This window comes from Hemitrygon akajei, chromosome 31 (genome assembly GCF_048418815.1).
Source record: "Hemitrygon akajei chromosome 31, sHemAka1.3, whole genome shotgun sequence".
NCBI classification, from domain to species: Eukaryota; Metazoa; Chordata; class Chondrichthyes; order Myliobatiformes; family Dasyatidae; genus Hemitrygon; species Hemitrygon akajei.
Window position 1 is genome coordinate 23,290,446 of NC_133154.1, and position 23,635 is coordinate 23,314,080.

At 45.3% G+C, this 23,635-nt stretch overlaps 1 protein-coding gene across 2 annotated transcripts in view; it reads right to left on the reverse strand.

Moving 5' to 3' along the window:
• LOC140719299 (leucine-rich repeat-containing protein 4B-like) overlaps nucleotides 1-18,235 on the reverse strand; it is a 234,785-nt gene extending 216,550 nt beyond the window's left edge. Inside the window, exon 1 of one of the 2 annotated variants that reach the window (XR_012096888.1) lies at nucleotides 17,741-18,235. The gene's annotated coding sequence lies outside the window, so the exon portion shown is untranslated. Of the gene's footprint in view, nucleotides 1-17,360; nucleotides 17,445-17,740 lie in introns of those variants that run through there. The other variant, XR_012096890.1, reaches the window with a different exon arrangement.
• Between the last annotated feature and the right edge of the window lie 5,400 nt (nucleotides 18,236-23,635).

Here is a 23,635-nt window from a genome sequence, read left to right on the forward strand (position 1 = left end):
TTGTAAAGAGAGCTTTTGGTACATTGGCCTTTATAAATCAAAGTATTGAGTATAAGAGTTGGAATGTAATGGTGAGGTTGTATAAGACATTGGTGAGACCGAATTTGGAGTATTGTGTGCAGGTTTGGTCACCTAATTACAGGAAGGATATTAATAAGGTTGAAAGAGTGCAGAGAAGGTTTACAAGGATGTTGCCGGGACTTGAGAAACTGAGTTACAGAGAAAGGTTGAATAGGTTAGGACTTCCCTGGAGAGTAGGAGAATGAGGGGTGATTAGTTAGAGGTGTATAAAATTATGATGGGTATAGATAGAGTGAATGAAGCAGGCTTTTTCCACTGAGGCTAGGGGAGAAAAAAACCAGAGGACACGGGTTAAGGGTGAAGGGGGAAAAGTTTAAAGGGAGCATGGGGGGGGGGGGGGGCTTCTTCACACAGAGACTGGTGGGAGTGTGGAATGAGCTGCCAGATGAAGTGGTAAATGCGGGCTCACTTTTGACATTTAAGAAAAACTTGGACAGGTACATGGATGAGAGGGGTATGAAGGGATATGGCCCAGGTGCAGGTCAGTGGGACTAGGCAGAAAAATGGTTCGGCACAGCCAAGAAGGGCCAAAAGGCCTGTGTCTGTACTGTAATGTTCTATGGTTCTACGAAAACTGACGGTGGTCCTACCTGGAATTGGAAACCCTGTCATTCACAGAGTTCTCATTCTTCAAAGAATGACAGAACCTTACTCACTCTATACTTCCACTTGCATTAGGAATTTGCTGTGGTGTGTTGGTGAGGGTGCGGCATGCAACAAAAAACAACATTTGACAATTATAAAAAATAAAGAATTATATAAATATAAGGTTTGAGGTTTAAATATGGATTGGAATAAAATGTGCATAAATACATAAACACCAGCATGTATTTACAAGGTAAGCAATGTTATAAAAAGTGATTTACGGTGTTTATAGTGCAGTGTAGTGATAGGAGTATTAGACAGAGAGGGGTGGGGAAGGGTTACTAACTAGAATGGTTGAATAGATTAACTGCTTGGGGGAAGAAACCTTTAAGATGGTATGAAGTTTTTGACTGGGGGGGGATGAATTTGGTAATGACCAGGTGAAGTGACCAGAGTCTGTGAAGGGGAGGTGGGGGGTGGGTAGGGTGTGAGGCTAGGATTTCTCTCAACTGCATCTCCATTTCTGGCTTCTTCTGAAGACCCTCAGAGAGCTGACACCTAACACACCATCTCCACGCCTAGTAACTCTGTTTCTCTCAAGCAACAGGTACATTCTGGCATCTGGTCTGTGTTCCCCCTCTTCTGGGGTTGTCAAGGTGGTAGATACAAACAGGCCCTTCAGCCCAACTTGTCTGTACCAACACCAATGCCTATCTAAGCTATTCCCATTTGCCCCATATTTGGCTGACGTCTCTCTAAACCAGTTGTTTCCACAGTGGATATCGTCCTCCTGGGGGAGGTGGAGTTTCTCAGGTAATAACGATAAAGGGATGTTCGGTAGCAAGAGAGGCAGCAGAGAGATTACAGACTTAATTTAAGAAATAAGTTGTTTATTATAAGCATTTGATCCTCAGTGCCTCATAATTGATAATAATGGTCATGTAGTCAACTTATCTCTTGATAACCCATCACTCTCTTAGACTTTGCTCATAGTTGTTGAAAAGCAATGTGGCACTTCTATATTTGGCATGTCATGAGAAATCTGGACTGAAAGAAATCATGCTATTTCCATTATTTCTGTTCACTACTGAGTACAATGCTAGCTAGTACAATTTAAATTCTCTAATCATGCAGTGATGCATTTCCTGTAAATTAGGATTTCAATGGGGTAGATTTCAGAGTCTGTTCTGTCGAATGATCATGACTATGTTTCTCTAGCCCACGCCGAGATATCGCTGCCCCACTTTATGTACCTTCAGGCAGAGAGTCATGTCTTGCTTGAGCTATGATGATGATATCATGACTTTCCCCCTACTGACTGCAGTGCTCAAGGCTGGACATAAACCATAGGTGACTGCCCATGGTCAGATCCATAATGAAATGGGCAGATGCAGAGCAAATGAAGAAGAAGGGTAGACAGTATAGTGTGGAGTGTCTGAAATATGGATTTATACCAGCACCCAAGGTGTTTGTTGTATGAACAGTTTTTAATTTCAAATGAGGCCATGAAACCATCTGGGCTCCTTGAACATTTGAAGAGAACACACTCTGATAAAGCAAACAAGAACTGAGCTTATTCTCAGTCACTTTGAGAACACTTTCAGAAACAGAAAACACTCTAAAACATGTTTGCCAGAACTTTGCAACACAACACGCAACAATTCCTGGCTCATTGCTAAATCTGGAAAGCCCCGTCCAATTGGATGAGAACCGATTCTGCCAGCAGTAAGGGAGGTTCTGAGTACAGTTTTGCAGAAGTCACCAGACCAAATTATTAAAGTGCTTCTGCTCAGTCACAACTCTGTTCAAAGATGAATAGATGAAATGTCTGAGAATGTAGAAGACATATTGTGGAACATACCTAGGACAACAGAATTTGCTCTGCAGTTGTGCGAGCCAACTTTGCCAGGCAATGAATCTTTGCGTCTTATTTATGTTCGCTTTATAAAAGATGAAAGCGTGGTTCAGGAGCTGTTATTTGCAAGGGGACTAGAAACAGATATGAATTGGAAGTCAATATTTTGCGCTGTTGATCAATTTTTTAAAGAGCAGGACATTCTCACCAACATTCTGCTTGTGAAACAGATGGGGCAGCATCATTGACAGGACACCACTGTGGGGTTATTACTCTCTTAACAAAAAGCTGTTCCTAACATATTCACTGAGTAATTCACAGAACTATCACAAAAAAACCTGTGATTGGCTGCATAAGTCATTAAATACTTTTATCACAGCAGTAAATAAAATCAATCCCCATACTCTCATTTCTCAAGAATTTTGAGAGCTTTGTATTGAGAATGATGAAGGGTTTGAATTCTTGCTGTTGCACACTGAAGTCGGATGGCTGTCAAAATGAAGTTTCTTGAGATGCATTTATGTGGTGTTTGAAACTATGATAACATACTTGAAGACTTGAATGCTTCATTCAGTAATCAACTCCGGAATATTAGGCATGAGATTGCTTATTTGTCAGAATTATTCACAAAATTTAATGAAATCAATCTTCAATTGTAAGGAAATGATATGAATCTTATCAAAGTCAAATCAGTTGTCTCCACATTTCTGTCCAAGTTAACACTATTTAAGTGCAGCATTGGCAAATGTAACCTCTTTCATTTTCCCAGCCTCTCTGAGTTGTAAGGGAAAGAAAGAATCCCAGATGATGATCTACAACCATACTGTGCCCATTACATGAGCTGCATAAAGACATATCAGAGAGATTTCAGGATCTTCTCTCGATCCAAGTTCCAGATTGGGTAATAAATCCATTCCTGAACAGTTATAACGAGGAGTTAACAGAAAGGATGGAGGTAGAACTGATCTCAATACAGAATGACTTTGAGCTGAAGTTGGTGTTCAAAAACTCAAATCGAGACTTTTGGTTGCAGAAATAAATCTATGAACGCTACCCTGCAGTCTGGAAAAGGTCACGATGCTCCTTGTTGCCTTTCCAATATCGTATTTATGGAGCCTGTTTCAGCACAGTTGCCCAACTTCTTTCAAAGCAATAAAACAGACGGCAAATTACTGAACGTGGGGATCTAAGACTCCTTCTGAGTGATATTGAGAAGCCGATATCACTGCACCAAGCCCATCCATCTCATTGAAAGATGAAAAAGCAATGAAATAGTGAATGTATGTCTGAAAATTGTTTTTACTGTAATTAAATAAAGAAATCATTTTATTTGTATCTTTAAACAGATTTGATTAATTTTGGCAATTATCTGTCACTGCTTTGAATTAGCAGTTCCTATTTTCTTTCACTGGGCATCGTAATTCAAAGTTCTTTATAGTTATGTAATGGTTGGAAAGGGAAGGGGCAGTGCTGGGATGTGGTTTGGGAGCCAAGGGAGCAGTAACCCAAAAAAGTTTTTAAACCTCTAGTCTGAACCTTTCCTATCCATGTACCTGTCCAAATGTCTTAACTGTTGTTAATCTACCTGGCTCAAACATTTTTCAATGTCAATGTAATTTTTTCAATAACTTCTAGTTCCCTGGACCTGATTGTCTCACTTTCACTATGGGCGTCCACCCCTATACGCCTCCATTCCCCTTCAGGAGGGCCTTAAAGGTCTCCACTTCTTTCTAGATAACAGACCCAACCTGTTTACCCCAGCCACCATTCTCCTCCATCTGGTGGAACTGGATCTCACTCTCAAAAGTTCCTCCTTCGGCTCCTCCCACTTTCTTCAGACCAAAGGTGTAGCCATGGTCACTCGCATGGGTCCCAGCTACGTCTGCCTTTTTGTTGCCTCCGTGGATCAGTCTGTGCTCCAAGCCTACACCGCTATCATTCTCTGATTTTTCCACTGCTTTGGGGCTGTTTCCCGCACCCACGTTGAGCTCGTCGACTTCATCAACTTTAGCCCTGCCCTCAAATTTACCTGGTCTATTTCGGACCCCTCCCTCCCCTTTCCCGATCTCTCTGTCTCAATCCTTGGAGACAGTTTATCTCCATATCTTTTACAAACCCACTGATTCTCACAGCTACCTGGACTATATCTCTTTCCACCCTGTCATTTGTAAAAATGCCATCCCTTCTCTCAATTCCTCCATCTTCATTGCATCTGCTCTTAGGATGAGGCTGTTCACTATAGAACTAAAGGGATGTCCTTCTTCTCCAGCATCAATGCTGCCCTCACCCGCATCTCTTCCATTTGCCGCATTTCTTCATTGCCCCACCCTTCCACCAACCCACCAGGGTTCCTCTTGTCCTCACCTACCACTCCAATAGCCCTCTGTGTCCAGCACATATTTCCTCATAACTTCCATCATCTCCAACGGAATCCCAGCACACCTTTCCCTCCTCCACCCGCCCCCCAACTTTCTGCTTTCTGCAGGGATCTCTCCCTAAGCAACTCCCTTGTCCATTCATCCCCCCCTACTGATCTCCCTCCTGGTACTTATCCTTGCATGTGGAACAAGTGTCATACCTGCCCCTACACCTCCTCCCTCACTACCATTCAGGGCCCCAAACAGTCCTTCCAGGTGAGACAGACAGACATACTTTATTGATCCCAAGGGAAATTGGGTTTCGTTACAGCCGCACCAACCAAGAATAGTGAAGAAATATAGCAATATAAAACATTAAATAATTAAATAATAATAAGTTAATCATGCCCAGTGGAAATAAGTCCAGGACCAGCCTATTGGCTCAGGGTGTCTGACACTCCGAGGGAGGAGTTGTAAAGTTTGATGGCCACAGGTAGGAATGACTTCCTATGACGCTCAGTGTTACATCTCGGTGGAATGAGTCTCTGGCTGAACGTACTCCTGTGCCTAACCAGTACATTATGGAGTGGATGGAAGTCATTGTCCAAGAAGGCATGCAACTTGGACAGTATCCTCTTTTCAGCCACCACCGTCAGAGAGTCCAGTTCCACTCCCACAACATCACTGGCCTTACAAATGAGTTTGTTGATTCTGTTGGTGTCTGCTACCCTCAGCCTGCTGCCCCAGCACACAACAGCAAACATGATAGCACTGGCCACCACAGACTTGTAGAACATCCTCAGTATCGTCCGGCAGATATTAAAGGACCTCAGTCTCCTCAGGAAGTAGAGACGGCTCTGACCCTTCTTGTAGACAGCCTCAGTGTTCTTTGACCAGTCCAGTTTATTGTCCATTCGTATCCCCAGCACCTGTGAGTCTGTTGGGGTCATCTACTGCCTCTGGTGCTCCTGGTATTGCCTTTTGTATTTTGGTGAGACGCGACGGAGATTGGGAGCCCGCTTTGCCGAGAACCCATGCCCCATCTACCAGAAAGAGCAGGATCTTCTGGTGGCCAACCACTTCAGATTTACTTCCATGGCCTCTTCTACAGCCACACTCAGGCTGGAGGAGAAACTCCTTATATTTCATCCAGGTAGCCTCCAACCTGATGGTGTGAATATCAGTTTCTCAGACTTCCATAATTACCTCCCCCCTTCACTATTCCTTTTCCTGTCTCCCTCTCTCACCTTACCCTCTCCTATCAGATTCCCTCTTCTCTTTCACCAATCAACTTCCCAGCTCTTTACTTCTCCCTTCCCTCTCTCCTGGTTTCACCTATCACCCACCACCTTGTACTTCTTCCTCCCTTCCCCGCCCACCTTCTTGCCTCCCAACTTCTTATCATTTTCTTCTAGCCCTGAGGAAGGGCCTTAGTCCAAAATGTCGATTGTGTACTCTTTTGCATTGATGCTGCCTGGCCTGCTGAGTTTCTCCAGCATTTTATGTGTGTTGCTTGAAATTCCAGCATCTGAAGATTTTCTCTTGTTTGCCTCAAACATTTCCTCTGGCAGCTCATTCCACATATGGACCACACCCTGAGTGAAAACTTTGCCACTCATGTTCCTCTTAAATCTCTCCCCTCTCGCTCTAAAGTAATGGTCTCTAGCTTTGATTCCCCAATCCTGGAACGGGCACCACGGTAGAGTAGAGTGTTGTTATTATAGCTTGGGGCATTTCCGAGTTCGGAGTTCATTTCCAGCGCCATACTGTGAGTCTTCCTCGTGGAGAGTGTGGGCTTCCTCCACGTGCTCTGGTGTCCTCCCACAGTCTGAAGAGGTACTGGATAGATTAATTGGTCATTGTGATTGGGCTGATTAGTTTAATTAGCTTTGTCGAAGGTTGCTAAGGCTGGAAAGGCCTACTCCTCCCTGTATTGCTAAATTAGTAAATAAAGAAAGAACTGAGTGGATTCACCTTATCTATGCTCCTCATGATTTTATGCACTCCTATAAAGTCACGCTTTTGTTCCAAAGAATAAAGTCCTAGCTTGCTCAACCTCTTTCCATAACTCGGTCCTTAAAGTCTTGGTAACATCCTCGTAAACCTCTCTTTTTGTATAACTTTTGTTTTTCCAACTTACAATTTTTTATGCATTGTACTGTATTGCTACCAGAACACAACAAATGTTATGACTTATGTCAGTCACAATAAACTTGATTTTGATTCTGAAAAACTTCCTCTCTGCTTTTGAGGGACAACCTCCTCCTTTTTTGTATCCTGGAAATGTTTGAGAGGATGGTGTGGAGGGTAATTATTTAGCGAGGGAGCTTGGTAACAGGCCCTTCTGGCCTAATGAGCCCAGACCACTCAACTACACCCACATAACTAATTAACTTACTATCCCGTACATCGTTGGAATGTGGGAGGAAACCCACATGATCATGGGGTAGAACATACCAATTCCTTACAGACAGCAGTGGAATAAGTATATTTATCCCATGCTGGGTGTGGGTGACAGGATAATGTAGAGGGAAATCTCCCTATCTACCCCATGCTCTCCCTGTCCCATCAGCATGTGATAATGTTGATGATACTGAGTGAGGAGACGTGAGTTATTTTGACGTGACCACTTGAATTAGAAGGAGCAGCAGATCAGTCAGCCCCAGAAGATTTCAGGAGTTTTGTATGTCTAGCCAATTTCTACAGAAGTATTTCTATTGTGCTCAGTTCTGGTTGCCTCACTACAGGAAGAATGTGGAAGCCATAGAAAGGGTGCAGGGGAGATTTACAAGGATGTTGCCTGGATTGGGGAGCATGCCTTGTGAGAATAGGTTGAGTGAACTTGGCCTTTTCTCCTTGGAGTGACAGAGGATGAAAGGTAACCTGATAGAGGTGTAAAAGATAATGAGAGGCATTGATCGTGTGGATAGTCAGAGGATTTTTCCCAGGGATGAAATGGCTAGCATGAGAGGGCATAGTTTTAAGGTCCTTGGAAGTAGGTACAGAAGAGATGTCAGGGGTAAGTTTTTTGTTTTTTTTTTACACAGAGAGTGGTGAGTGTGTGGAATGGGCTGTCAGTGGTGGTGGTGGAGGCGGAAACGATAGGGTCTTTTAAGAGACTCCTGGCTAGGTAGATGGAGCTTAGAAAAATAAGCTGCAGAAGATCGTAAACATAGCCCAGCACATCACACAAACCAATCTTCCATCCTTGGACTCACTTTACACCGCACGCTGTCGGAGCAGTGCTGCCAGGATAATCAAGGACACAACCCACCCAGCCAACACACTTTTTGTCCCTCTTCCCTCTGGGAGAAGGTTCAGGAGCATGACAATTCATATGGCCAGATTTGGGAACAGCTTCTTTCCAACTGTGATAAGACTGCTGAATGGATCCTGACCCAGATCTGGGCCGTAGCTTCCAAATATCCGGACCTGACTTGCACTACCTTACTTTCCCTTTTCTATTTTCTAATTATGATTTATAATTAAAATTTTTATTATATTTAATTTGATTTGTACTTCAGGGAGCGTGAAGCACAGAATCAAATATCACTGTGATGATTGTACGCTCTAGTATCAATTGTTTGGTGACAATAAAGTAAATAGAGGGCTATGGGTAAGTCTTGGTAGTTCTAAGGTAAGGACATGTTGGGCACAGCTTTGTGGGCCAAAGGGCCTGCATTGTGCTGTAGGTTTTCTATGTTTCTAAGTACCATGGAGAACATTCAGACTGGTTGCATCACCACCTGGTTTGCAGACTTCAATGTACAGGATCAGAAAAAGCTACAGGGGGTTGTAAACACAGCCAGCTCCATCACGGGCATGAGGCTCCCAACCATCTTCAAAAGGTAATGTCTCAAAGAACTGGCATCCTTCCTGAAGGGCCCTCACCATCTGGGACACTCCCTCTTCTCATCGGGGGGAGGTTCATATTCCACATAATAATCTAGAAAACCTTTCCTTGAACTGTTTCCAGTACAGTAACACTCTTCCTTACACAAGGAGACCAATATTGCACAAAACACGAAGGGTGTGACCTCACAGTTGCTCTATGTAACGGAAGCCTAATCTCTGTACTTTTGTATTCAATCACCGATCAATAAATAACAACATTCTGTAAGATTTCATAATTACTTCTTGTGCCTGCGCACTCGTCTTCTGCAGGTAATGCGCCAGGATTCACAGACCTCTCGGTGCCTCACAGCTCCGCAATATCTCTTCATTTAGATAAGCTGCTTTTTCTCAACTTCATATTTTCCTACAGCATTCTCCATTTACCCTCTCTTTGTAATCCAGCTGCACCTCTCAGAAGTTACTTTCCTTCCCATCTTGGTGTCACTGGCAAACTTAGCAAACATTCCTTCGTGTCTTCATCTAAATGCTGATGGAAATGGTTAAAAGTCACTGCTGCTCGTTACATTTTATTCCGTAATTAATATGGTAGCCCAGTCATCTGCTGCTAGCTACAATATTACAAATGTATATGCAAGCATTTACACACACACATGCGTGCCACACATACACTCATGCGCACTCTCACATACTAATGCAAAAACACTTGTGCATACACATACACACACCAACAGACATGCATACAGATACACACATGTGCGCACACACACACACACACACACACACAATGCATACACACATATACTCATGCACACACTCACACACTAATGCAAAAACACTCGTGCATACACATTTACACACCGGCAGACAGACACACACACACACACACAATGCATACACATATTTACTCATGTGCACACTCACACACTAATGCAAAAACACTCTTGCATACACATTTACACACCGGCAGACAGACAGACACACACACACACACACACACACACACACACACACACAATGCATACACACATATACTCATGCGCACACTCACACACTAATGCAAAAACACTCTTGCATACACATTTACACACTGGCAGACACACATACAGATACACACACGCACAATGCATACACACATATACTCATGCGCACACTCACACGTCAATGCAAAAACACTTCTGCATACACATACACATTCACACACACGCACACACATTAATCAACAGTCACACAGACAGATACACGTGTGCACACACATACACATTGGCACACCAACAGACATAGACACACACAATGCACACATGCATATTTGTGCAAACACAGTTGTGAATACATATACACAGACACACACACACATTCACACACTAATAGACACACAGATACACACTCACTTGTGCACACACACAGCCAAATGCACACAATTATAACCTGTTGAGGAAAGAGTGAGACTGTGATTGAAATAATCTCAGGGGCCAGTATGTGTACTTGGATACTTGGTAGGAACAGGAGGTAGTTTGGACTCTAGTGTAAGCAACCTATTACATTCACTAACTTGTGAGGCTTGTCTCCATCGCCAGTGACCACGCCTGCCACTCAGCATGGGGGCACCACACTCAAAGGCAGAGTAACGGAGACAGTTGGCAAGTTAGTTATGAAAGCATGAACTCAACAGATTATAGATGTGGTTAACAGAAGGCAGCTTTCAATTTTTCAGATTAACATGCATTCATCCAAAATGCGTGAGAACTATACCAGTGGGATCAGACTCAATGCATCTCTAAGCCGCTGTATTTCTAAGTGTTAAGCTGTAAATTGCCTGTTATTGGCTGCAATATGTTCGCTCGCTCTGCCCGGTGCCTTCCCGAAACAATCAGAATTTTAAAAAGCAAACTTTGTACCCTCTGGACTCTGTTCAGGTCTCTCCACCCTTAATGACATCTGGAACGTGGCTTGGGTGTTGGAGTACAGTAACATTATGGTCATGTCACTGGAGCAATAATCCATTAGATTAGATAGAGAGCAAAGCTCCCCGTAAAGTGCCTGTTCTGAAGAAAGGTTATTGACCTGGAATGTTAGCTGTCTATTTCTCTCCACATGTATCGCCTATCTCTAGTCTTTTCATTTTCATTCGAGTTTATCAGCATCCGTGGTTTATTTTCCTTTTCTAAAGTTTTCTTTTCAGTAACAACCAATTCCCCGGAAGCATATGTTAAACACAAAGATGCCTCTAACTTTTTCTAGTTTCTCCCCCCCACCCTAAGCCTCCTTTCTCCCTTTCTTCATTCTCCATTCAGGCTTCTGTGTCACCCCTTCTCTTCCCCTCACCTGCCCTCACATCCCTCTGGAGCCCTTCCTCCTTCCCTTTCTCCCTTGGCCCACTCTTCTTTCCTATCAGATTCCTTCTTCCTCAGCCTTCCACCTATCACCTCCCACCTTCTTGCTTCATCCCCTCGTCCTCACCCACCCCCTTCCCAATCACTTGGCTTCCCTTCCCCGCACCTTCTTACTCTCGATTCTTTGCCCTTCCTTTCCAGTCCTGATAAAGGGTCTCAGCCTGAAACGTCAGCTGTTTATTCCTCTGCATTGATGCTGCCTGACCTGCCATGTTCCTCCTGCATTTTGTGTGTGTTTCTTAAGATTTCTAGTATGTCCAGAATTTCTTGTCTTGATATTAAAAGAAAGATCTCCTTCTGTGCTTCCTCACCATGGAAGATGTGACAAGTTGAATATATTGCCCCATTAAACATTCCCGAATCAGAGACCATATGGTCAAATGCAGAGTTAATCTCCCTCTGCATTGTCCCGTCAAAAACCCCTAATTCAGGAACTCCACCGATCAGATACAGAGTAAGGTTCCCTTTACATTACCCTGCTGTCTGAGAGAAATGTTCCTCTGTGAGTGAGACTACACAGTAAAAATCCTACAGTAGCAGCAACGGTTTATGAATTAAATTAATCAGAAATTTACATAGAATGTAAACACGAGATTCTGCAAATGCTGGAAATCTAGAACAAAACACACAAAATGCTGGAGGACGACAGCCAGCCAGGCAGCTTCTATGCAGGGGAATAAACAGTCAATGTTCCTGTTGGAGACACTTTATCAGCACTGGAGAGGAAGGGGAAGAAAGCAGAATAAGAAGGCGGGGAGTGACAGAAGTACAAGCTGGCAGGAGATAGGTGAGACAAGGTGAGGGGAAAGGTGGATGGGAGGAGGGAGAGTGGGGAGGGACAGACTGGAGGGAGAAAGGGAGGGGGGGTTTTATAATATGGAACTTCTGATTGTTGGGGAAAGCCCTTCTTGTTCATGAATATCACGTAAGAAGGACATTTCCATCTTAATGCATCATGGCGACTGCTCTGAATGCAGAAAACTGCAGGCAGTTGTGGACACAGCCCGGCACATCGCAAAAGCCTGCCTCCTCTCCATGCTCTCTCTCTGCATTTCTCATTACTTCGATGAAGCAGCCAATATAATCAAAGATTCCTCCACCCCAGACATTCTATCTCTGCCCTCTCCCTTTGGGCTCAAAATTCAAAAAGTCTGAAAGTACATACCAGCAAAATGAAGAACAACTTCTATCCCAATGTCTTAAGATGATTGAATGGACCTCTTGACCTCACGATTTGCCACCTTAATGTCTGCTTGCACTGCACTTTCTCTATAAAACTTCATTCTTCATTCTGATATTGTTTTTCCTTGTACTACCTCAATGCACTGTTGTAATGGAATGATCTGTATAGATGGCACGCAAGACTAATTTTTTCACGGTACTGCGCTTCAGTACGTTTGAAAATGATAAACTGATTTGTCTGATTAATCTGTCAAGTTTTAACCTTTTTGGCTTGTGTGTGGTTCTAGATACACAGTGCGCTTAGCTACTTTCTGAAGTGGCCCAGACGGCCACTCAGTTCAAGGGGTAATTAGAATGGGGCAAAAACACTCACAGTGTGTGAAGATAGTTACAACATGCACAGTACTGACTGTGTTGACTGGATGTTTACCAGCCCAATCACATGAACTTTTAGCTACCATGGACAGCTCCACGCCTTCCTGAATCTGTTACTCCTGTGTCTCCTTTACCCCTCAAACTTCCAGGATGGCAGGAACTAGACTGAAATTTTAAGCAGCTCATAATTATCTTCTGACACATTTGGTTATGAAAGAAGATTAATAAATCCGCCTGAAATACATGGACAATTGCAACTACTCTTCATGGCTGTATTGCATTGCAAGGTAATTTCTCAGCTAATTTTAAAATTAAATCTCTCTCCATGTGCTTCTGTCACTGATTAATTGGAAAGCTCGGATATGTCTTGTAGAGTGCTGAATGTTTTAGTGATTGGAAATCAACCTCAAATCCTACTTTGCAAGCCAAAGGAAGTCTGTTATTTCTGGGTATGAACTCTCTGTAGTCAATGTTTTAAAAGCCAAGGTTAATTTGTTATCAAATTACATATATGTTACCATATACTACCTCAAGATGTATTTTCTTGCAGGAATTCACAGTAGAACAAATAAATACAATAAAGTTTATGAAAAACTACACATAAATAAAGATTATTAAACATTATGCAAAAAAGACAGTACAAAAAATATAATAATGCTGGGAGTTGTAAGAGTCATTAGAAGTGAGTCTATTGGTTGTAGTGGTCCTGAGTGAAGTTATCCATGTCAGTCAAGACCCTAATGGTTGAAGGGTAATAACAGTTCTTGAACCTGTAGGTGTGGGACCTAAGCTGCCTGTACCTCCTGCCCGATGGTAGCAGCGAGAAGTAAGTTTGGCCTGGATGGTGGGGGTCCTTGTTGATGATTGTTGCTTTCTTGTGACAGTACTCCATGAAAATGTGTTCAGCAGTGGGGAGGGTTTCACTAGTGATGGACTGGGCTGTATCTACCACTTTCTGTAGATGTGGATACTCCTGGGCATTGGTGTTTCCATAAAAGGCTGTGATGCAGCCAGTTGTGATACTCTGCGCTGTGCATCTATAGAGTAGCCACTTAATTGGGAATCAACCGTACTGGGGTATAAGTGGGAAAACTGGATTGCATAATAGTTTTCTCTTGAGCTAAGTGAGCCACTTATATACCCTTAGGTCCAGTCCACAGTCTCAATGGGTAGCAATTTTCCCTCTAAAGTCTGAAGGTTAGTGGTAATGCCACTTTATGAATGGAAAGTAGTCATTGGCTTCAGACCTGTGAAATGTGAATGTCTTCTCTCTGGGCTAGTTCCCCAACTACATACCCCACAAGTGAAGCCATTCAGCCTCTTGTTCTGTGCTGGAATTCATGCTCACCATTGTTCTGATCGCCATCTCATTGTTATGAAAGTGAGACGCAAGTATCCCACTTTACAACTGTGACAAGTATCCAGATATATTAAAACACCAGAAAGTCTGCAGATGCTGGAAACCCAAATCTTTTTCAAGCCAGAACCATTTTCCAGGAACCAATTATTCATTTCCGTAGATGCTTCCTGACCCAATGAGTTCCTCCAAATTTTTGTGTGCGTTACTTTAGATTTCCAGCATTTGCAGAGTCCTGAAGGAGTGTCTTGGCACGAAACATCAACTGTTTGTTAACTTCCATAGTCCCTTCAGCATTTTGTGTGTGTTCCTTCAGATATATTAAAAAGTTCTTTGTAGCATCCTGAGATGGTGAAAAATGCTGTTAAAATGTACTCTATTTTAATAGAATTTTGAGAGTTGCAGCAGAAAAGGTCACCGGCTACAGTCTACCATCACTGTGGGACTTGTATGTGTCCAGGACAAAGAAGTGGGCAAAAAAAAAATCACTGCGGACATTACCCACATTGCAAACTGCCTTCTCGAAAAGCTCCCATCTGCAAAGTACTGTAGGGCTGTCAAAACCAAAAAAAAGCTTCACACCAGCTAATCTGATCAGCCAATTTTGCACGCTATCCCCTGACCAACACACCACAGCAAATTCCTAATACACACAATGCACTTTCAGTGGTCACTCCATTGGACACCTGCTGTACTTAATAAAGTGGCCACTGAGTGTGCGTTCGTGGTCTTCTGCTGCTGTAGCCCGTCCACTTCAAGGTTCAACGTGTTGTGCGTTCAGAGATTCTCCTGCACACCATTGTAGTAAGACAAGATTATCTGAGCTACCGTCGCCTTCCCATCAGCTCGACCCAGTCTGGCCATTCTCCTTGGATCGCTCTCATGAAAAGAAACTTTTGCCCTAAGAAATGCCTCTCACTGGATGTTTTTTTTTCCCCTCCACGGTCAAAGTCACTTTGATCACATTTCTTCCTCATTCTGATGTTTGGTCTGAACAACAACTGACCACGTCTGTATGCTTCTATGCATTGAGTGCTGCCACGCAGTTGGCCAATGAGATTACGCAGCAGGTGTACCTAATGAAGTGGCCACTGAGTGTTTGTGGCTAATAAAGTTAATCCTTGATGTTTAACAATTCATTGAAGACCAATGCCAAATCTTTCTTCTGAAGTCTCATTCTCAACGTTCTGGCATAGAGCAGAGCAGTCTTGATGAACTGTCACCGGTCTGAAACTTTCACTCTGCCCCTTGCCCCCAGGCTGATGAAGGAACTCAACCCAAAACTCAGACTGCTCGCTCTCTTCCACCGATGCTGCCTGGCCTGCTGAGTTCCTCCCGCGTTCCGCATGTGCTTCACAGCCGCTGCCCGACCAGCAGAGTATTTCGCTCTCTTATTTTCTTCGAATAAAACCCGCACTGACAGCCAGTATTTGTAAATATAAGAGATTCTGCAGTTGCTGGGAATCCAGAGTAGCATACACAAAATGCGGGAGGAAGTTAGCAGGTCAGGCCGAATCTATGGAGAGGAATAAATAGTCGATATTTTCGGCCCAGACTCTTCATCGGGATAAACACACCCACTAACTTACAACGCGTGGACGCAGATAATACAGTAATTAGTCAACGGTTCAGAAACATAACAGTAAAAACTGTCCGTCCCCCCCCACCCCCCCACCCACCGTCGGCACATTTTCCGGAATAACACACGATAATTAAATATAACCTAGCGCAGTGAAGGCACCCTCTCCTCGATCCTCACTTCAAGAACATAAAACATAGCACAGTACAGGCCCTTCGGCCCACAATGTTGTGCCAACCTTTTAACCTAATCTAAAATCAATCTAACCCTTCCCTCCCACGGAACCCTCCATTTTTATTTCATCCATGTGCCTACCTAAGAGTCTCTTGAAAGTCCCTAATATATCAGATTCTGCCACCACTCTCTGTGTAAATAACCCACCTCTGACATTCCCCTTGCACACTCTTCCAAACACCTTACAATTATTCCCTCGCATGTTGCGTAAAATATCCCGCATCGTTATTTATCCCGCCAGGACTGAAGCGATGGTCCTGTTAGCAAATCCCGGAAGGAAGTTGGAAATGCAGGGTGGGAGTTGGGACAGAGTCGGGGGTTGGCAAACGCTCTACCCGGTCAGAACAGGGTGAACGGGCCGACGAGGACCAGACGCCCCCAAAGGGTGTGGGGTGCTTGGAGTGTTAACAAACGGTTTACAGGTTTCTCCAGACTTCACGTCAGGCGGCATACAAGACCCGGGAACACACACTGCAGTCTGCAACTCACGTTGTGCAATGCCACGCAACCCACGGCACGGGTACCACGCCAAGCACAGATCGGAATGCAAACCCAGCGCACCACCCACACCGTACAGACACCTCCCCACCCCCCCAACCCACCTACACACATCCCGCTGCACACACGGAATGCAAACCCAGCGCACCACCCACACCGTACAGACACCTCCCCACCCCCCAACCCACCTACACACATCCCGCTGCACACACGGAATGCAAACGCATCGCAGCGCAGGGCGCAGATCGCACACAGACTCACATACCGGAGGCTGGTCATACATTACACACACTGAATCCAGCTCTCCCCTCTCGTTCCCGTTGTGTAAAAATGCCCCTTTCATATCGTTCTCTTTCCCTTTGTCTGTCCTCTCGTCCTCCCCTTTGCTTCCATATCCCCTATCTCCCCGCAGGTTTTAATTTTAAGTTGTTGTCCCCAGCCCCCCCGCCCCCCCCCCCACACACTCGGGTTTATGTGTGCGCTCCCCTCGTCCTCCTTCCCTTCTCTCTCGAGTTCCTTTGTCGATGTAACCCCCGCTCCCACCTCTTCTCTGTGGAGAATGTGTGTGTGTGTGTGTGTGTGTGTGTGTGTGTGTGTGTGTGAGAGAGAGAGAGAGAGGTTGTGTATGACTGTGTGTGTGGTACTCTGGCAATGTGTGTATTTCTGATTGTGTATGACCGTGTGTATGTGTGTCTGTGTGGTAAACTATCTATTAGTATATTTCTATGTATCTGTGCGTGGGTGTGTGTGTGTATGTATTTAAGATTGTGTGTGACATTGTGTCTATGTGGTTAACTATCTGTTAATATGTTTCTGTGTGTGTGTGTGTGTGTGTGTGTGTCCTTTCCCATACCTACGTTCATGTCCCTCTGGCTCTCTCTGTATTTTTCCTTGACTGCGTGTGATATCAGGTATCCTCATCTATGTTTCCCAACAACGAGTGCCCTCTGCGTCTGATTCTGTACCCCCTCCCTCTCTGTCCCTGTTTCTAACTCTATTCTCACTTGCTCACCCTCTCCCGTGTCGCAGCCGTTCCTCACGGGAAGGTGGGCGCCTTGGCTTCATCGCTCTGCCAACTTCGCTCTGTCCATTCACTGCTTTTCCCTCTCCCTGTACATCTCTCTCTCTCTCTCTCTCTCTGTGCTTCCCTGTGACACCCACCCGCTTTCCTCCGAAGAAGAATTGGATTCCTACAAATCCAATTGCCCGACCGTCCTTTACAAAAAGGTCAGAACCTTTAGCCTCTGGAGACCACAGCACACCCATTGCCCTCGATGTCTTAAGAAGGGGGGGGGGGCATTCTGATAAATATACTGTATATAAAAAACCTTCAGGGATGAACGCTCAACTACACGAGTGGATGCACAATCGAATGCTGTTGTCTGTACTCACATGCCCAAGGCGATTCCCACCGCTCGCCAGCCCGTTGTCCCTCCTTCTCTTGCTCCCTTCTCACTGCGGATGTTTTTTTTTTGCTCTCTCTCTCTCTCTCTCTCTCCCCCCTTTCCCCCACTCGGTTATTACGCGGGCACTTCACACCCGCTCGGGCTGGGCTGCGTTTTCCATCCGATCCCAAGCGGCAGCGCTGCGGCCGCAACCCACGAGTTGGCCGGGTCTGGCGGGGAGCCGGAGCGGTGGTAGGGAGGACACAACCCCGGTGGAGGGGGAGAAGGTCGCTTCCCTCCCCTTCCCTGCCTCTCTCCTCTCCGGATGGCTGCTGTCCAGTCTACCTCTGCAGGAAGCCAAACACAGCAGTAAGATACAGAGCCGAATCGCTGGCATGGAGCTTTCCGCCTCTACCGTAATGTGAGGTAGAGAAGTCTCAGCAATCGGACCTTCAAAATGTACTGGGATCTCTATGCACCTAAATACGGGGCTCCTAGTTACGTGCGCCACGTAATTGTCCTGCCGTTTTGTGGAGCAGTTGCTGAAATGCAAACGCACCGAGACCCGGTGAAATTAATTCAGAAATCCGATCGAGCTTCTCGGCCCAGAACGTCACTGTTCAATCCTTTCCATTGATGTCGCCTGATTGCCGAGTTCCTCTAGTATTTTGTGTGCGTCGCTTCTGAAAGCAAAGTTATGCACGGCTGTGTTGGGTAGACTTTGTCTGGTCTCACAGTAAAATTGCCGTAAATGCATGGAAGGATCCAGCAAAGCTAATGGGGCAAATATCCAGCCCTGGTGGCCTTGGTAGAGCAGGGGAAGATGGTCCATGAGGGGAGAAGGAAAACCCCTTTGTTCTGGGTCTTGCTGAAAGGACTTCTGAGTCAGGAATTTAACACTGGAAACAGTCAGCAGGTTAGTCAGTGTCTGTGGAGAGAGGAAGCCACCTTCCCCCAGTCTGTGAGACTTCTGGACTCCCTGATCCAACCCCGTAGACATTATGTATAACAGAACCAATTGCATTATACTGTTGTATACTTAACTATATTTAACTGAAAGTCTAACACACACACACACACACACACACACACACATACACACACACACACACACACACACACACACACACACACACACACACACACACACACACACACACACACACACACACACACACACACACACACTCTATATATATATACCAGGGTAGCTGGAAGGTGCAGGCAGGGACAGCATACACTGAACGGCACAACCAAGTTGTAGGAACTGTGTACAGGAACACCCGCGATGAGTATGGATTGGACACTCCCAAGTCCAAATGGGAAAGAGCAGAGAAGGTAGTGGAGAATCATAGAGCTAAGGTCCTGTGGGGCTTCCAAATACAGACTGATAAGCAGGTACTGGCCAACCAGCCAGACATAGTAACACTGGACAAGGAAGAGAAGAAAGCGATAGTAATAGATGTGGCAATCCCGGATGATAGCAACATCAGGAAGGAAGAATATGAGAAGCTGGAGAAATACCAGGGCTTGATAGAGCAGATAGAAAGGAAGTGGAAGGTTAAAGCCAGAGTAATCCCGGTGGGGACAGGAGAACTTGGAGCTGTGAAATCTAGACTGGGAGAGTGACTCCAATAAATTCCGGGAACAACATCTGAGATCTTGGTTCAGAAGAGTGCACCACTAGGAACAGCAAGGATACTGCACCGAACCCTCAAGCTCCCAGGCTTCTAGTAGAGGATCTGACATTAAGGGGAAAATACACATACACAACACCATTCAGGGGTGAGAATATAAGTGCCCAAGGTTTTTGCACAGTACTGCAGTCATTTTATGTATTGCACTGTGTGTCAGACAGAGTGGTCAGCAGCACTGGGGCTCCACAGGGGACTGTCCTGTCTCCCTTTCTCTTCACCATCTACACCTTGGACTTCAACTACTGCACAGAGTCTTGCCATCTTCAGAAGTTTTCTGATGACTCTGCCATAGTTGGATGCATCAGCAAGGGAGATGAGGCTGAGTACAGGGCTACGGTGGGAAACTTTGTCACATGGTGCGAGCAGAATCATCTGCAGCTTAATGTGAAAAAGACTAAGGAGCTGGTGGTGGACCTGAGGAGGGTTAAGGCACCGGTGACCCCTGTTTCCATCCAAGGGGTCAGTGCGGACATGATGGAGGATTACAAATACCTGGGGATACGAATTGACAATAAACTGGACTGGTCAAAGAACACTGAGGCTGTCTACAAGAAGGGTCAGAGCCGTCTCTATTTCCTGAGGAGACTGAGGTCTTTTAACATCTGCCGGATGATGCTGATGATTTTCTACGAGTCTGTGGTGGCCAGTGCTATCATGTTTGCTGTTGTGTGCTGGGGCAGCAGGCTGAGGGTAGCAGACACCAAAAGAATCAACAAACTCATTCGTAAGGCCAGTGATGTTGTGGGGGTGGAACTGGACTCTCTGACAGTGGTGTCGGAAAAGAGGATGCTGTCCAAGTTGCATGCCATCTTGGACAATGTCTCCCATCCACTCCATAATGTACTGGTTAGGCACAGGAGTACATTCAGCCAGAGACTCATTCCACCGAGATGCAACACTGAGCGTCATAGGAAGTCATTCCTGCCTGTGGCCATCAAACTTTACAACTCCTCCCTCGGAGTGTCAGACCCCCTGAGCCAATAGGCTGGTCCTGGACTTATTTCGACTTGGAATAATTTACTTATTATTTAATTATTTGTGGTTTTATATTGCTATATCTCTACACTATTCTTGGTTGGTGCGACTGTAACAAAACCCAATTTCCCTCAGGATCAATAAAGTATGTCTGTCTGTCTATCTGTCTGTCTGTCTGTCTGTCTGTCTGCTGCTGCAAAAGAAAACAAATTTCATGACATGTGAGTGATGATAAACCTGATTCTGATATCGGTCTCTATTGTGGACCGAGAGTGGCAAGGGGACAGAGAGAGGGGAATCATGGTTAGGAAAAGGGGAAGGGAGAGGGGGTGGGAGCAGGAAGCACCAGAGAGACATTTTTTAATGATCAATAAACCAATTGTTTGGAATCAAATGACCTTGCCTGGTATCTCAGGGCTGGGGCATCTACCCTTGCGCCACCACCCTGCACCCCCGGCACTCCTTCTCTGCCACCTGTCCCACGCCCCTCCCTCAGTGCTCCACCTTCAGCATCCCAACATCCTTTGTTCCCACTAGATTTACAAGCTCGCTCTCTGCTCTACGTGGACAAATACAGTACCGTGAAAAAGTCTTCAGCACCCTAGATATATCTATGTACCCAAGACTTCGGCACAGTACTAGATATGCTCTTTATGTCAACTTGTACATCTATAGAACACTTCTTTATCTGTTATGATTATTGTGTTAATGTTATTTTATGTGCTGTGTGATTTTTGTACTGTGTTTTGCATTTTGGTCCCAGAGGAACATTGTTTTGTTTAGATATATAGGTGTGTTCAGCCGACTGACTATAACTAGAATGTGAACTTGAACATTCATCAGAAGAGGGGAAGCTTTAATCCAGGCAGTAAAGAAGGTGGCGGAGGGTACTGAGAGGCTGGAGGGAATTTGCAGAATCATACAGTCTAGAAACCTGCCCTTCAGCCCACTAAGTCCATGGTGACCATCGCGCCTTTCTCTTCTAATACTACCTGCCATCTTTAATTCTGCATCTCACTTTGCCCTGCTCATTCCATTATGATGCAGTGTCTTGACCTGATTCATAATTTCGTTCCCCTCCCTCAGATGCTGCTCGATCCGTTGAGTTCCTCCAGCAGATCACTTATTGCTCTTCCAACTACTTGTCCCAACGGCTCTTAAATGTTGTTCCTGTTCCTGCCTCCCCCACCTCCTCTGGCAGCTATCTTCCAGACACCACCTACTCTTTGTGTGAAAAATTTACCCCTCTAAATCTCCTCCTTTTCACATTAAACCTATGCCATCCAATTTTAAACACTCCTACCTTGGGAACCAGACCTTTGTGTTCCATCTATGCCTCTCATTATTCGATAGGCCTCTATCATGTCACCTACCTACTACTAGGCATGTGACTAACTCTAGTCATCTACCTACAGGAAAGATTGAAAGAGTATAGAGAAAATTTACAAGGATGTTGCTGGGACTTGACCTGAGTTATAGGGATAGGTCAAATAGGTTAGGTCTTTATTCCCTTTTGCGGGGTATAGATTGGGTAAATGTAAGCAGACTTTTTCCACTGAGGTTGGGTGAGACTAGAACTAGAGGTAATACGTTAAGGATGAAAGGTGTAATATTTAAGGGGAACCTGATGGGGAGCTTTTTCGCTCAGAAGGTGGTGAGGTTATGGCGTAAGCTGCCAGTGGAATTGGTGGATATTGGTTCGATTGTAACATTTAAGAGAAGTTTGGATAAGTTCATGGATGGGAGGGATATGGGTGGTTATGGTCCAATTGGAGGTCAATGGGAGTAGCACAATAACAGCTCAACATGGACCAACAGACCAATCGGCCTGAGTCAATCGGCCTGTTTCTGAGCTGTAGTGCTGTCTGACCCTTGACTCTATGACACCTCTCAGCCCCCTTCACACTGTGCAAAATGGACCCAGCCTACTCAATCTCTCCTGATAATATAAGCTCTCTTATTTCTGTGTTATGGTGGAAAAGGTTGCCATTAAATGGCTTCATACACATGAAGAAGCCAGAATATTCATCTGGAAGCACGAGGAAGGGTGACGGCCAGACTCGCCGGTCTTTAGGCAAATAGCAAGAAGGGGCAACTTCCTTGGAAAACTCTTTAGTGAGGCCGAGGAAGGTGAGCCCTTGGTTTGTTCACTTGTTGAAACGTTTGCTTCTTCTGACAGTGCAGCACTCCCCTGGGGTGGCATGGTTCAGGTAATACAGGTGCGGGAGCCCTGAGCACAGAGCCTCTGAACTGCAAAGCCTCTGCCGAGCTTGACGCAATTTTCACACTCAGAATTAAAATCAGGGTCAGGTTTGCTATCAGTGATACATGTCGTGAAATGTGTTGCTTGGCGGCAGCTGAACAGCGCAATACGATAAAAATACCATAAGTTACAATGGGAAATACTAAGAAAATTTCAACAGTACAAAAAGAGAGCAAAAAGTAAGGAAGGGTTCATTGTCCATTCAGAAACCAGACAGAAGACGCTGTTCCTGTTATGGTCCGGTCCGGAGCCCGCATTCCGGGTCTTGATCCGGTCCGTAGACTCTGGATTCCGGGTCTTGTAGCCGTCCCTCCTTTCACCCTTAAGCACAAATAGGAACATCTTGGCTTAAGGAGGTGCACTTGAGACCTATCGGCTAGTAGGTGTATATAAAGGGCTCTGGGACTGAGTCTAGTTGTTTCTCTTGTACCTGCTGGTCTGCCTTGTTTGTGCTGTTTGCCTGGCTATCCTGTTTTGACCCCGGCTTGGAGTACCCACTGTTAATCATCTAGTTCTGTCAGTCTGTTCTTGTAGTCACCCTGGACCGAGCTCCCTTCTGATCCCTTGCCTCTGTCGGGTAAGCAGGCTGGACTACTGTTGCCTGGTGGGGGACTCTGACCCTTTCCTACCCCTTGTTTCTGATGGGTTGTGCCCTGCATCCTGCCCAGGTGCTCTGTGTCTTGCCCAGGCCCCTGTGTTCCTGCCTGGGAGGCTGGGCCCTGCCCAGAAGTAATGTGGCCTGCCCTGAGGACTCTGACCCTTTCCTACCCCTTGTTTCTGATGGGTTGTGCCCTGCATCCTGCCCAGGTACTCTGTGTCTTGCCCAGGCCCCTGTGTTCCTGCCTGGGAGGCTGGGTCCTGCCCAGAAGTAATGTGGCCTGCCCTGAGGACTCCGACCCTTTCCTACCCCTTGTTTCTGATGGGTTGTGCCCTGCATCCTGCCCAGGTGCCCTGTGACCTGTCCAGG